Source organism: Ruditapes philippinarum, unplaced genomic scaffold, assembly GCF_026571515.1.
Source record: "Ruditapes philippinarum isolate M1 unplaced genomic scaffold, ASM2657151v2 ctg2424_1_1_1_1, whole genome shotgun sequence".
Classification (NCBI taxonomy): domain Eukaryota; kingdom Metazoa; phylum Mollusca; class Bivalvia; order Venerida; family Veneridae; genus Ruditapes; species Ruditapes philippinarum.
Window position 1 is genome coordinate 154,837 of NW_026861130.1, and position 15,852 is coordinate 170,688.

The window sequence follows — 15,852 nt, forward strand, 5'->3', positions numbered from 1 at the left end:
TGTCTTAAACATTTTTTTCGTTTTCCACGTAGTTAATATAGCATGCACTGCCTTAATAAAGTAAATAAGATTCTTATAAAGTTCTTAGATTTTCGGTAATTGAATTTGTCTTGGTATTGGTAAAAAAAAATTGGCGCAATTTTGAAAAATTGTTAAAACTTAAGCCATGTGATCTGACAATCGCAAGCTAACGAAACTGACAGTGCTTGGTCCTCTACATAAAAGCAACAAGACATTTGTCTTATAAATACGACTAGCTAAGCAAGATGACTCATATATCAATCAATTACTGATTCTTAGTCTAAAGTCAAGCTTGTGGCAAGTGAAGTGTAAATAAATTGGTCGTCTGATCAAATTTACCTAATTCATTTATCTAACCAAAACTCTGTAACAAATCAAAATTAAAAATCGAATCAAGAGAGACACACCGTTGAATCAATCTTATTTGTTTGCTACTGATGATGTTTACAACCCGTGGATTTTCAATACTTTAGGAGATATGTATACGGTTAAAATGAGTTCTAAGGCGAATTGCATTAACCATCAGATCAACAATGATTACCACCAATTTTGTAAACAAATCATTGGTTACCGTATATTATAAAAGAGCAAGGGCAATGTACATTTTAGTTTAAACAATATTTTATTTATAGATGTTTGATTTTTATCACAAGAAAAAATGTACAGCCTGACCTAAACTCAAACCTGGGACCTTTGGAATATCGTTCCACACTCTACCGACTAAGCTATTCGATCGCTTACACATGTTCTCCCCTAAATAGTAAACATTTCTAAACCATGATGAATTTCAAATGATAGATTGTACAGAATTGATAGCAAGCTTAAGATGCTAAGAAAAGTATTGTGCAGTCAACCAAGAGTAACATATTTTTATTATTAATTGTATTAACATTAAGCCGCCAAAGTGCATTCTTATACGGAAATATCCATCAATAAATCGTATTGATGAAAATGTTAACATGACATTATTGAGTAGATACTCTGTTCGTTTTGTAATTGCTAAACACGTTTCGTGCTGTTACAATTTAAATAACGCATGGTTTCAAAAGAAAGAGGACAAAAAAACACACGAAAAGCCTTTGCTTTTCATTCTAGTTTATTAGACCAGAAATAATATAACGGACAAAGACTTTATAATAAGTACATAGTAATTCCATTTATTTTTGGCAATATGTAGATTGTTTTTGTGTATATTTCTTTACTGCCTTTCTACATGTTTAAAGCTGTTCAATGCTGTAAATTTAAATTGAATTTTTTAGACTTTTTGGACGTCAAAGGAGTTTTTTTAAATACTAATTTAACTATTGTTTCTGTTTATTACGTTTATGCTGCTATGTAATTTGCTTTGAACTGTTTTGAAATGAAACATTTTTGGATATGAAATTGACATTTACAGAATAAAACCTGATACAATGATTGAAGGTGGAACTGATACTCTGATATAATCCCTTGACGTGATGGTAACACATCACCCATATTCTTCAACGGATTGAACGAATTACAGCGTTTTCATGGTAACAATTAAGTAATTTTTAAAAAACAATTATAAATGTAGGAATTGCGTTGGTGACATGGGAAAGAAAATTATTTTGATATGACTGTTAATCATAAATATTAAATGAATGCCTCACGCAAGAAGTTTTATTTCCAAATGTTAAATCATAACATAAATTCGTATAAGTCATCTATACATGAACAAATAAACATTTCTGCAAACAAATAAATATTAATTTATAGAGCAGAGTAGCTCAGATTTTAAAAGCCATCGAATACAAAATGCGTGCTTCTAATACAGATCATCCGAAATCCAATCACCTGCAACGGATCGGATATTACAGTCGGAAATATGATATTTTAAATCAATCAAAACCCATTTACACTGCTGCTGCAGATCTGCTTTCAGTTTTAATATTAATCGGAAATATATGGGAAGTTGTCTAAAATCTGGGTCGCTGCAATGTTTTTGTACTTTTTATCACTACCAATACAGTGTGTGTGTACGCAATCCGAATCTAAGGTGATATGAATCAAAGGTGATCCTAACCTAAAGCAATATGAATCAAAGGCAATCCGGATCTAAGGCAATCCGATTCTAAGACAACCCTTACCAAAGGCAATCAGAATCTAAGGCAATCCTAAACTATTGAAATCCGGTTCCTAGGCAATCCGATTCCAAGACAATCTTTACAAAAGGCAATCACGATCTAAGGCAATCATAACAGAAGGCAATCCGAATCTAAGGCAGTCCGAGTCACATCATTTAAATTCTTTATAATTCCACAACAAAAACAGAATGATGTGCCTTAGACAGAAAGTTCAATTCATTTGTATAAGTTTTAAAAATTTAGTTCTTGCGTGTAAGGAAATATCTGTTTCGATTGATCAACAAGTACTTAAATGACAAGTTGTTCAGATAAATTTGCTTTAAATGAAGGCTTTAATAATTTCAAATTATCTCTATGGCTACTTTATAATGCTTGACTGATGTTTGTAAAATAATCAATTCAAAGTTATCATGAAGTTTCCTATATTTTCTGTATAAGCTTTTAATGTCGCGATTTTTTAAGAAAATTAGAACAAAAGTGTCATAATACTGTAATATTTATGAAAGAAATGGCACCAATTATTTTAAATTATTATTATTTGATGCTTCAGCCAAAAGGATTGAAAATACATTGCAAAACATAACGCTTTTCATTAGCTAATTCTAATTGCCAACATTGCAAGCAACTGTTACACGCTTTCAATTTAAAACGCTGTAGCACTGAAGTCCGTCTTTCTATCAAAAACATTGCATCCTACATGTTTTACGTTCAATTTTTGGTACCTTACAGATGATATAATGGAAGAATTAATCAATAATAATCAGTGAATGATATTTATCATTTCATTTAAAACAATAAAAATTCATAGATATTTAAAAGCGCAATGTTTGATGTTACGTTTTAACAGGCATTAATTTTATAACGAACATTCTTTATATTGGTAATTCAGGTTAGCGTTGTTTTTTTTTACTATACATAGTAATTTAAAGGAACTACACTGAGGTCCAAAGGTCTAAAAAGATAAAAAATTAAATCTTATATAGATCTTCTGGGGTACTTAAAAAAGAAATATTCTTGAATTAAGATCAAAAATCGAGATTTAATGCGATTTTTAGATCGATATGAGTTAAAAGCGTTTAAACATTTTTCATTTTAAAGTCATATTGAAAGACAAGAAAACAAACAAAAACTGGAAAAAAGGAGTAAGCAAATGAGATGCAATTTTGTACACGATTTATGAGTATAAATGTACATCAAATATTATAAAAAGCTCTGAAAAACATTTCCAGTCACGTTATATGTATCTAAGAAATACCGTCATCGGAGTCCTTTTAGTTTTAATATCAACCATTCTATAAAATTCGTGTCACAACTAACTGGTATAGAAAATTTACTTTGTTGTATGTCACTCGAGGATAAAACATTGGTGGTATAAAATATAATGGTAACATTTATTTCTTGGATACAATAAAAAGTAATCAACTTTTGATCATTGAGAGCTTGTTCACCATGCACAAAGACTAGTGGTTTTGTAACTGTATCTAGCCTTGTTAAGTACCCCTATATGTTTTACAAGGTCAATGATATTACTAGCAACACGAACATACGACATTTTGATATTACGGGAGTGTCATGTTAATAAGGTCTTATCATTGAAGCCAAAATGGTCAAAGGCACGAATATGGTCGAACTCCTTTTAACAGGTTAATTTCCTTGCATTAGTGAACAGGACAACAACATAATGTAATAAATGATCCCGAAGTACCAGAAAAATATAACAACAATGAAGTGGAGTACAGGGCAACGTTTTACAGAAGCCAAACGACACTTGACACCTGCTGTTGTAAAGTATAAAAAATTGGAAAAATAAGACATGGATGTCCTGTGACCAATAGCAATTAAGTTTGATATTATAATCCAAGTTACACAATTTGTTGTTGTTTTGTTGTTGTTGTTTTTAATTATATAAATTTATTAACTTAATTTTAGCACTAGGCTTTATGCATTTAGATCTATATTTCTAAATATATCTTAAAAACAGCAATAACGTTTGTTATATAGATCTACCACAACCGTTTTAGCTGCATTTCCTTTTATTTTTTTTAGGAATTAATTGTTAGGTTAATTGATACTATTGTTGTTTGCATATATCGTTTGTATAGCGTCTACATATAAAATATCAAATGACATTCTAAAGTGCATCAGTCAGTTTTACACTTAAAATATGTCCTTGCAACATGTGTGCAAACAGCGCAAATAACGATTCTCTGTGAGAGTTTTTCCCCCGGGCTTAATCATTTGATGTAAGTAGTAACAAACATATATAGATTGCTACCGTTATAAAATTGATATTGTCTAGATTTTTGTCGTATAAATCATTTTTATTTTAGTACAAAGTAAAAAGGCAACAAGCATCTGATACAAATATTCTAAGACGTATGGTGGGAATTCGATCATTGCCTTGTTAGCGGGTATTCATCCAAATTGATTCTTATTCCTTGGGTTTAATACATAAAAAAGCCACTAGTAGACCACCAAATTAACAATAATTAGAGCCAATTTTGTTAACAAATCATGGATAACCGTATATTATAAAAGAGCAAAGGCAATGTACCTTTTAGTTTAAACAATATTTTATTTATAAATGTTTGATTTTTGTCACAGGGTGAAAAAATGTACAGCCTGACGAGATTCAAACCTTTGGAACATCTTCCCTCCTAAATCATGTAAATAGTGAACAGTAGTTCTAAACCGTAACATTTACATGATGAATTTCAAATGATGGATTTAGCTTAAGATGCTAAGAAAAGTACCGTATATAGTCAATTTTTATTATTAATTCAATTAATATCAAGCCGTTTAAGTGCATTCTTATACGAAAGTATCCATCAATAAATTATACTGATGAAAATGTTGACATGACATTATTGAGTAGATGCTCTGTTCGTTTTGTAATTGCTAAAGTTTCGCGCTGTTACAATTTAAATAACGCATGATATCAAAAGAAAGAAGAGAAAAAACACACTATAAGCCTTTGCTTTTCATTCTTGTTTATTAGACCAGAAATAATATAACCGACAAAGACTTTATAATAAGTACATAGTAATTCCATTTATTTTCGGCAATATGTAGATTGTATCTTTTTATAAGAGTTCGACCTGAACTGAAATTCTGGATAATATCTTCTTGCATACACAAATAGTTTTGTGCAAGCATATATTCGAATAAATATATCAAACTAATGAGAATAGCATGGGCCTTCCTTTGGAAAAATAATTCTTTATCTTCCAGAACTTACTAATATATTCTGTGCTGTAAGAGTTTTCGATTATATTGTTTGAATGGTCATAGAATAGATATATCTTGAATATTGTTTTTGAAAAACGGCCACAATATATTATTTCGATTGATTTTGAGTCGCGAGTCTCACTTGCACTGTCATAAAAAACAAAACAAAAGAAAACTGAATAGAAATAGTAAAAAACAACAATGTAAAACATGATAATGAAAATATTATGAAAATGTTTCTAAAACGAAAAGTAGACATGTCTTCCATGTAAACAGTTCAATTTAGTTTCTATTCAGCCGATAGAATTTACGCTTTGGAAATACAATAAATACAAAGTGATGGATATGGCCAAAGTATCATTGAATGCACACGCATTAACAAAATATTTACATTATATATTCAAAGTCTCATTTGTCATTTTAGTTAAGATCTATTAGAGGATGGGCGTCAATGTCCCCTTTGTCAATCTCAGTTAATATCTGTTACAGAGAAAGCGTCAAATTCCTTTTTGTCTCCCAAAAGTAACATATTTCTCTACAACTTGTATTCTGTCGTTACAGAACATTCTAGCTTCCCTCATTCAGAATTCTTATCGACTCGTGAATAGTTTTATTGATGAAAATGTTTACATAACAAAAACTTAAGTGGTTCGTTTGTTCATATTATGATGGCAAACATGCCCCCTGTTGTTTCACAGTTTATAACATGAATATTATTTCCTTTGTGATAGCACATAATAAAAGCTTCCATCATGCCTTCTGTAGCTATTTAGAATTGAAATATATGAGACGTAAGAAACTGTATAGCATCATAAAAGGTTTTCTGTATATGTTTATACACATTGATGCTAAAAGAATATCACGGTGGTTAACCAATGGCCTACATTGTTGTTCTTGTTTCAGTTTCACCTTTATAACACTTTAAGTATTATAGTTCCATTTCTGTAACGAAGGCTGTCAAACGAAACCGGCGCGACCCTCTACTGTACCAGTTCAAGCAAATTTGAAAATGAGTAAAATCGACAAATATGTATGACATATTTATCTTACATGTATTTGATACAAACCTTTTGGTTTCATTCAGCAGTTTTTGAAAAATATTTAAAAAAAATCAAAACGTTGAAAAACTAAAAAAAGCAATAGGACCATCTCGGCTATCATTCATATTCTTTATCCGAAGTTTGACGGAGATGCGATTGATAAAGGAAGTTTAAAAAATCATTGAGCAGCCTGTTCATCTGGAAAGGATGGTTATTCTTAAGATCTGCTTACACAAATCAACTCTGAAAAAAAAGAATCCTAAACCTATTCATATTTTTGTTTTGCTCTTACTCAAATGATTAAATCAGCGCTTTGAAGTTTTTAACTAGTTTTTGTTGTTGTTGTTTTGTTTTGTTTGTTTTTTACTTATATGATATTTACTATGGCGTCCTAGTGCGTTAATATTGATTATTGACATTAATTTCTCTCTATAGATACAAAACAGTACAAAAACCTTCCAAGTTATATTGAACATATAAATACATGCAAGCATGTTTGTTGTCAATAATTAAAAATAAAATAAAAAGTAATCCCGGTCCTTGCGTGTGTAAAATGTTTCTCATTTTCAGTAAATGTCAAGAGATTTTTCATCAGATAATCATGTCGACATTAAAGTGAAAGAAATGTACTTAAAAGACTGTTAAGCAACAGTGTGCAGAAGTCTTTGATTCTATGGCATGTGTTGAATAGCAAGGACTCTGGCTCAAAGGGATATGTAAATCCTTCGTAAAGCAACGGACTTAATTGAGTGCAAAATTTCAGATCATTCCCTGACTCCGTTTTCCCAAACCAATTATTCTGATTGTGAAAAATTACACCAAGACTGAAAAACGTTGCAACGCTTTTCACTCAAATAGGATAGATAACAAAACTACGATTTTACTTATTTTTGAGTATATTTATTTACTGCCTTTCTGCTTGTTTTAAGTGTCCCAGCTGTTCAATGTTATGAATTCAAATGTTATGGTTTAGCTCTTTTGGACCTAAATGGAATTCCTTTAATACTAATTTAACTACTTTGAAATTTACAGAATAAAACCTGATACAATAAGTGTATGTGGAACTGATACTCTGATATAATCCCTCGAAGTGATGATAAAACATCACTAATATTCTTCAATGAAAGGATTATACCGTTTCCATCGTAACAATTAAGTTATTTTTAAAACACTCAATTACAAATGTTGCTATCGCTCTGGTGTAAATAACGATTGAGTGGCATGGAAAAGAATAAATAATTTGATACGACTGTTTATCATAGGCATTAAATTAATGCCTTACGCAAGAAGTTCAATTTTGTTTCCAAATGTTTTACAAGCATTTATTTTATGATATAAATTCGTATCATCTATACATGAACAAATAAATCATTTCTGCAAGCAAATAAATATAAATTTATAGAGCAGAGTAGCTCAGATTATGTTTAAATTGAAGTCATTGAATACAAAATGCGTGCTTTTAATACAGATCATCCGAAATCCAATCACTTGCAACGGATCGGATATTGTAGGCGGAAATATAATATTTTAAGTCAATCAAAACCCATTTACACTGCTGCTGCAGATCAGCTTTCAGTTTTGATATTAATGGGAAATATATCGGAAGTTGTCAGAAATCTGGGTCGCTGCAATGTTTTTGTACTTTTTACCTTTACCAAAACAGTGTGTGTAGAAAATCCGAATCTAAGGCAATCTGAATTTAAGGCAATCCGAATCTATGGCAATCCTAACCGACGGCAATCCGAATCATAGGCAATCCTTACAGAGGCCAATCCGAATCAAAGGCAATCCGAATCTAAGGCAATCAGAATATAAGGCAATTTGGATCTATGGCAGTTCGATCTAACCTAATGCAACCTGAATCTAAATCAATCATAACCTAGGGCAATCCTAACCAAAGGCAATCCGAATCACATATTTTAGTTTCGTTATAATTCCCCAACAAAAAAAAACAGAATGATATATTCCTAATATTGCCTTGGACAGAAAAAATATTCATGTTTTTAGTTTTAAAAATTTATTACTTGTGTGTAAGGAAATATCTTATTCGAGTGATCCAAAAGTACTTAAATGACACGTTGTTAATGAAGGTTTTAATATTTTCAAAAGGTCTCTGTAGTTTCTTTATAATGTTTGACAAATGTGGTAAAAATTGAAAAGCTCTGAAAAGCATTTCCAGTCACGTTGTATGCATCTAAAAACCCCGCAGCGGAGTCCTTTTAGTATCGACCATTCTTTAAAATTCGTGTCACAACTAACTGATATAGTATATTTACTTTGTTGTATCTCACTCAAGATTAAAACATTGTTGATGTAAAATATAATGGTAACATTTATTGCTGGGATACTATAAAGAGTAATCAACTCTTGATCAATCAAAGGCTTGTTCACCATAAATATCTTGTACAAAGACTAACGTTTTCGTAAAAAACTGTATCTAGCCTTGTTAAGTACCCCTATATGTTTTACAAGGTCAATGTTATTACTAGCAACCCGAACATACGACTTTTTGATATTACGGGAGTTTCATGTTAATAAGGTCTTATCATTGAAGCCAAAAGCCATGAAAGAAACTAGTCAAAGGTACGAATATGGTCGAACTCCTTTTTACAGGTTAATTTCCTTTAACGAATCTTGTAGGCATTAGTGAACAGGACAACAACATAATGTAAATTAATGATTTCGAAGTACCACAAAAATATAACAACACTGAAGTGAAGTACGGGGCAACTTTTACAGCTGCCACACGACACTTGACGCCATACAAATCTGGAAAAATAAGACATGGTGTTCTATGACCAATAGCAAGTCTGATATTATAATCCAAGTTACACAATTTGTTGTTGTTTTTTTTTTTAATTATAACAATTTATTAACTTAATGTTATCACTAGGCTTTACGTAGTAAGATCTTTATATCTAAATTTATCTTAAAAACAGCAATTACTTTTGTGTATATAGATCTACAACAACCGTTTTAGCAGCATTTCCTTTTATTTTGTTAGGAATTAATTGTTGGGTTAATTGATACTACTGTTATTTGCTTATATCGTCTGTATAGCGACTACATATATAAAAAATCAAATGACATTTCCATGTGCATTTTCAGTTTAACACTTCTAAAATGTCCTTGCAATATCTGTGAAAACAACGCAAATAACGATTCTCTGAGAAGTTTTTTTCCCTGGCTTAATGATTAGTTGTGAGTAGTAACAAACACATATGAGCCGCGTCACGACAAAACCAACATAGTGGGTTTGCGACCAGCATCCGCGCAGTCTGATCAGGATCCATGCTGTTCGCTTACAAACCCTATAACAAGTAAAGAAACTGATAGCGAACAGCATGGATCCTGATCAGACTGCGCGGATGCGCACGCTGATCTGGATCCATGCTGGTCGCAAACCCATTATGTTGGTTTTGTCATAACGCGGCTCATATATAGATTGCTATCGTTATAAAACTGCATAAAGAAAACTCAAAAGTATTTAATTAACCACAGATATACTGACAATCTGTCACTTTATTATGAACCCGATACATTAATGTTTATAAATGTCTTAAGCAATTAACAGCATACACTGTCTATATAAGGTAAATCATATTCGGCTAATTGGCCATTAATATCCTTACTGTTTTCATATTTGATTGCAATGTGTATGCCTAACCTATGTAAAGAACAATAAAATTGTGTCTCTTCATTTGATTTCAACATTCTAATGGATAAACAAATTCCTATTGGAAAATTTTTTAAACGACGTTTTACCAACATTTTTGCCAAGGGTGTTCTTAAATTTTCGGCAATTGAATTGTCTTGGTAATAATAACATAATAAATGACGCAATTTAAAATTATTGTTATATAATAAAGCAAGGCGAGCTAGCTACTAGACATTTGTCTACATGTAAAAATCTCATAATATGACTAGTTAAGCAAGATGACACATATCAATCAATAACTGATTCATAATTTTAAAGTCAAGCATGTGATTGATGAAATTGTTGACATGACATAATTGAGTAGATTACGCTGTTCGTTTTGTAATTGCTAAATAAGTATCGTGCTGTAACAATTTAAATAACGCATGGTATCAAAAGAAAGAGGAGAAAAAACACACTAAAAGCCTTTGCCTTTCATTCTAGTTTATTAGACCAGAAATAATATAACCGTCAAAGACTTTATAATAAGTACATAGTAATTCCATTTATTTTCGGCAATATGTAGATTGCTGACCAATGAAATCTTATATCTTTTTATAAGAGTTCGACCTAAATATGATTCTAGCATACACAAATAGTATTGTGCAAGCATATATTCAAATAGATATATAAAATTAATAAGAATAACATGGGCGTTTCTTTAGAAAAAATAATTATTTATCTTCCAGAACTTACTCATATATTCTGTGTTCTGGGAGTTTTCGGTTTAATCGTATAAATGATCATAGAATAGATGTATCTTGTATATTGTTTTTGACAAAAATCCGCAATATATATTATTCTGATTGACTTTGAGTCGCGAGTCTCTCTTACACTGTCACGAAAACAAAAGAAAACTGAATATAAATAGTAAAAACAACAATGTAAAATATGATAATAAAAACATTATGAAAAGTAGTTGATGGAAGAATTAATTGCATCGCAAACGAAAAGTAAACATGTCTTCCCTATAAACAGGTCAATTTAGTTTCTATTCAGCTAATAGAATTTACGCATGTGCTATGCCCTTTGGTAATACAATAAACACGTAGTGATGGATATGGTTAAAGTAACATTGACTGGCACACACACACATTAACAAAATATTTACATTATAGTCAAAGTCTACTTTGTCATTCTAAGTTAAGATCTGTTACAGGATGGGCGTCAATGTCTAAGGTAATATCAGAGTAATCGTCAAAGTCCCCTTTGACACAAAGTTAATATCTGTTACAGAGAAAGCGTCAAATTCACCTTTGTCTCTCAATGGTAACATATTTCACTGCAACTTGTATTTAATTTTAGTCCTTACAATACATTCTAGCTTCCCTCATTTAGAATCATTATCGACCCGTGAATAGTGTTATTGATGAAACTGTTTACATAACAAAAACTTAAGTGGTTCGTTTGTTCATATTGTGATGGCAAACATGCCCCCAGTAGTTACACAGCTTATAACATGAATATTATTTCCTTCGTGAAAGCACATTATAAAACCTTTCATAATGCCTTCTGTAGCTATTTAGAATTGAAATATATGACGCGTAAGAAACTGTATAGCATCATATAAGGTTTTATGTATATGTTTATACAGATTGGTGCTTCTAGTATATAAGCACACAACGGTGGTTAAATATACGGTCAATTTATGCGTGGTTTCTGTACATACACTTACTCTTAAAAAAATGAATAAAATGAAGATTATGTCTTAGGCATATGTAATACAATAATGCATAACGATATCAATTCAGTAAAATAACAACAATTTTTGCTGACACAAAGCAACTCTGAAAAAAAGAATCCTAAAACCATTTCATATTTTTTTACTTGCTCTTACTCAAATGATTAAGTCAGAGCTGCTTAGATACTTTTGAATTTTATAACTAGTTTTTGCTGTTTTTGTTTTTACTTACTATAATACTTATTTACTATGTCGTCCAGTGCGTTTATATTGATTATTGACATTAATTTTTTTCTATAGATACCAAACAGTACAAAAACCTTCCAAGTTATATTGAACATATAAATGCATGCAAGCAGGTTTGTTGTCAATAAATTTTTGAAAAAAGATGAAAAGTAATCCCGGTCCTTGCGTGTGTAAAATGTTTCTCATTTTCAGTAAATGTCAAGTTTTTCCATAAGATAAGCATGTCGTTATTAAAATGAAAGAAATGTACTTAAAAGACTGTTAAGCGAAAGTCCGAAGAAGTCTTTGACTCTATGACCACATGTAGTCAATAGCAAGGACTCAGACTAAGGGATATGTAAATCCTTCATAAAGCATCCCCGACTTGAGTTCAAAATTTCAGATCATTCCCTGACTCCGTTTTTCCAGAATAATTATTCTGTTTGTGAAAAATAACCCCCAAGACACAGCTTTTCGCTCAAATAGGATTAAGAATAGCACAAAACTACGATTTTTTTTTACTTATTTTTGAGTATATTTGTTTACTGCCTTTCTGCTTGTTTTAAGTGCCCCAGGTGTTCAATGTCGTGAATTCAAAAATAATGGTTAAGCCCTTTTGGACCTTAATGGAGTTCCTTTAATACTAAATTAACTACTCTGAAATTTACATAATAAAACCTGATACAATAAGTGTAGGTGGAACTGATACTCTGATATATTCCCTCGACGTGATGATAAAACACCACCCATATTCTTCAACGAATTGCAAGAATTATAGCGTTTCCATGGTTACAAATAAGTTATTTTTAAAACACTCAATTACAAATGGTGTAAATAACGATTGAATGGCATGGAAAAGAAAAATAATTTGATACGACTGTTTATCATAGACATTAAATGAATGGCTCACGCAAGAATTAAGTTCAATTTTGTTTCCAAATGTTTTACAAGCATTTATTTAATGATATAAATTCGTGAACGACATCTATACATGAACAAATAAACAATTCTGCAAACAAATAAATATAAATTTATAGAGCAGAGTAGCTCAGATTATGTTTAACTTGAATAGCCATTGAATACAAAATGAGTGTTTCAAATACAGATCATCCGAAATCCAATCACCTGCAACGGATCGGATATTACAGTCGGAAATATAATATTTTAAGTCAATCAAAACCCATTTATACTGCTGCTGCAGATCAGCTTTCAGTTTTAATATTAATGGGAAAATATATGGGAAGTTGTCTAAAATCTGGGTCGCTGCAATATGTTTTTGTACTTTTTGATCATTACCAATACAGTGTGTGAAGAAAGTCCGAATCTAAGGCAATCTGAATCAAAGGCAAACCGAATCTATGGCAATCCTAACCGACGGCGATCCGAATCTTAGGCAATCCTTACAGAGGCCAATCCGAATCTAAGCTGAGGCAATCCGAATCTAAGGCAATCCTAACCTAAGGCAATCCGAATATAAGGCATTCCTAATCGAGGCCAGTCCGAATATAAGGCAATCAGGATCTATTGCAGTTCTAATCTAAGGCAACCTGAATCTAAATCAATCATAACCTAGGACAATCCTAACCAAAGGCAATCCGAATCACATCATTTAATTTCGTTATAATTCCCCAACAAAAAAAAACAGAATGATATATTCCTAATGATATTTCCTTGGACAGAAAAAAATCATGTTTTTTGTTTTAAAAATTCATTACTTGTGTTTAAGGAAATATCTTATTCGAGTGATCCAGAAGTACTTAAATTACACGTTGTTAAGATTACTTCGGTTTAAATGAAAGTTTTAATATTTTCAAAAGGTCTCTGTAGTTTCTTTATAATGTTTGACAAATGTGGTAAAAAATAAAAATCAGATGTTTTCTTTTTTTCTGCATCAGCATTTAATGTCACGATTTTTAGGAAAACTAGAAAGCAGTAAGGGTGATGGGATAGTTATGAAAGAAATGACACCAGTTATCTTTAAATTAAGTCCTTTGAATGCTTTAACCAAAAGGATTGAAAAAACATTGCAAAAAAAGAACGCTTACATAAGTTGGTTCTGATTGCCTACATTGCAAGCGACTACAACACGCTGTCAAAGTATGTCTTTCAAAAACATTGCGGCCTACATTTTTACTGTTTTCTTTCTCTTTTTTTTTGTTTGTATAATTGTTTAGCGTTTGTTATGAAATATTCAATACCTTAAATATGATGATAGCGGGAGAAATGATCAATAAAAATCAGTGATCGGTATCGATCATTTCATTTAAAACAATAAAACATGCATGAATATTTTAAAGCGCTATGTTTGTTGTCACTTTTAACATTCTTTAAAATTCGTAAAATTGCAAAACAATAATATTTTTGCTGGAAAAACGGAGTGAGCAATGATCTGAAATTTTGTACAAGAGTTATGAGTATAAACGTACATCAAGTGGTATAAAAATATTTCCAATCGCGTTGTATTAAAAGTCAGTGGAGTGCTTCTAATATCGACCATTCTTCAACTAACTGATATAGTATGTTTACTTTGTTGTATCTCATTCAAGGATAAAACATTGGTGGTATAAAATATAATAGTAACATTTATTACTTGGATACTATAAAGAGTAATCAACTCTTGATCAATGAGAGGCTTGTTCACCTTACACAGACTAACGTTTTTTGTAAATAACTCAATCTAGCCTTGTTAAGTACGCCAATACGTTTTGCAAGGTGGCTTTTATTACTGGCAACACGAACATATAACAGGAGTGTCATGTTAATAAGGTCTTATAATTGAAGCCAAAAGACATGAAAGAACTGGTTAAATGCACGAAAATGATCGAACTTTATACTATTATTAATAAAGGTTAATTTCCTTTAACGAATTGTGCAGGCATTAGTAAACAGGACAAAAACACTCTACTATGGCTACGAAACAACTGGAGGTCTATATTATTTTCTTATAATAAACCAGAAAATAAGATAACATTTATAGTTTTAGATAATCATTCATTTTGAAAATGCGTAATATTTTCCTTTTCAATTTTTTCAATTTATTCATTTAAATAGATCTTCTTATAATATTTTAATGGAAAAGTACAATACTTAAGTTTTGCCTGTATCCATATAACACCATAGAAAACATGACCCAGTCTTAAGTTTTATAAAGAATTTGCTTAATTTTTGGAACTCCAGTGTGATTTAAGCAAATCAAATGCAAGAATTCACACACAAAAGAAGCGAGAACTGATTGTTTTATGCTGAACAGAAAGTTACATGAATATTTAGACTTATATATAAAAGTGTTACCCTGAGATTGTACAAGCCCATGTCAGTGCCTATCACTATACCTTTCTTGAGAGCCTATATATTGTAACTTGAACCATTCTTGCGATTACATGAAGTAGTTTTGTAGTTAACTTTGCTGATCGCTAAATTATAAAAGAGAATAGGAGGCAGGTAGTTACAAAGTTATGGTTATTTTTTTAGTTTTTGATCAGTAAATTTAAATATTATTGATAAACTTCTGTTCTAGTGAATTTATACTAACTTGCAAAGTTTCTATTTTTTCCTAATTTCCACAAATATCCTTAAATGGTATCATCACACCCAAAGGAATGCACACCTCAAGTATCACATTTCTCATTAACTATTGTATTTATTGGTACAAGATTTTTAATATCTAGTTTTACATGCACGAAGGGTTATAAACAGGTTCAATTTTATAATAAAAGACATTCTTGTGTATCTCTATTCCCTTTTCACTTTTTTTCACTTGGTTTCATTCATCATATCTCTACATGTCTAGGTTACACCTTCATAGCAAAAAGGCAAATCCAGGATCTATTCGTCAGCCACCTGCTCTGCTGCGTA